Here is a 1399-nt window from a genome sequence, read left to right as displayed (position 1 = left end):
AGCCATCCATAACCCCAGTTCCAGGGGCTCCAATAGACTTACACGTGGTACACATACATGTAGGCAGGCCAAACATCCATATACATGAGGTAAAATAAGTACATTTAATTTTTAAATAAGTATTCATAATTTTATAGGCATTCAGTTATTACCAGTTTTTGCTTTTTAAATCGATGCCTTGAATGTTAGTATGGCGAAATCTTTGCACACATCTACTGGACAAGATTATTCATCTAGATAAACAGCTCCGAATGGAACTGCTGGGTCAGCAAGCCTACGGAGTGTTACTGCTCACCGCGCACATTGCCAAGACACTCCTCAGGAGGGCAAGGTCTCTTCCCAGCACTGGGCTGAGTGCTCGTTCTCCACACTTGCAACAGGGTCACATGGCACTAACCTGGGCACTCACTGTTTCTGTGCTACCGAAGAGTGGCAAGGCTCTGGTGAGGATTCAGGCTGCACTGGTGGCCACTCATTCTCTCTGTCCATTTCTCTGTCCTGTATAGACCAGATGTGCACATAGTTTCTTTTTTTGTTTTTTGAGACAGGGTTTCTCTGTGTAGCCCTGGCTGTCCTGGAACTCACTTTGTAGACCAGCCTGGCCCCGAACTCAGAAATCCGCCTGCCTCTGCCTCCCTAGTGCCGGGATTAAAGGTGTGTGCCACCACTGCCCGGCCACATAGTTTCTTAATTTGTTAAAATTACATAAGAAGTGATGGCTAACAGTATAGATCAATATGACTGTGGTCCAGAGCCTCATCTTCATAGTCCTATATAATATAGTATTGTCCCTATATAATATCTATTTTGGTTTTGTTTGGGTGATTTTGTTTGTTTGTTTGTTGTTGTTGCTGCTGCTGTTTTGAGATAGGTCTCACATAGCCCACGCTGGCCTCAAACTTGTTATGTAGAGGAGGGTGATCCTGAACCCCCTCCAGCACCTTCTGAGTGTTAGGATGACTGGCGTGTGCCAGCAGTCCCAATTTCTGCCGTGCTGGGGATCAAAGCCAGGGCTTAATGCATACTAGGTCCTCACTGTTGGCTGAGTTACCCTCCTCTCTCCTTTTGTTTTAAATCTGTTAGCATACACTATGATGATGGCTTCCCTTGTAGCATTTTCATGCATACCTCCCATTATATTTTGTCCTCATTGGACTCCTCCCCCATGGCCATCCTCCATGTCCCTTGACCCTGTCTTACCCTCTCTCCTTCCCCAAATATGTCCTCTTCTTTTTGTGCCTCATGTGTTCCATTGCCTGCTCTTTTCCCTTCTCCCTCCATGTTTTAGGATTTCATCCTTGTTCTTCCAGTTCCCCCTCTACTTCGATGACCTACACACACACACACACACACACACACCACACACACACATACCATACACACACACACACCACACACA

Source organism: Mus caroli, chromosome 17 (genome assembly GCF_900094665.2).
Source record: "Mus caroli chromosome 17, CAROLI_EIJ_v1.1, whole genome shotgun sequence".
NCBI classification, from domain to species: domain Eukaryota; kingdom Metazoa; phylum Chordata; class Mammalia; order Rodentia; family Muridae; genus Mus; species Mus caroli.
Note: the sequence above shows the minus strand (reverse complement) of the source record.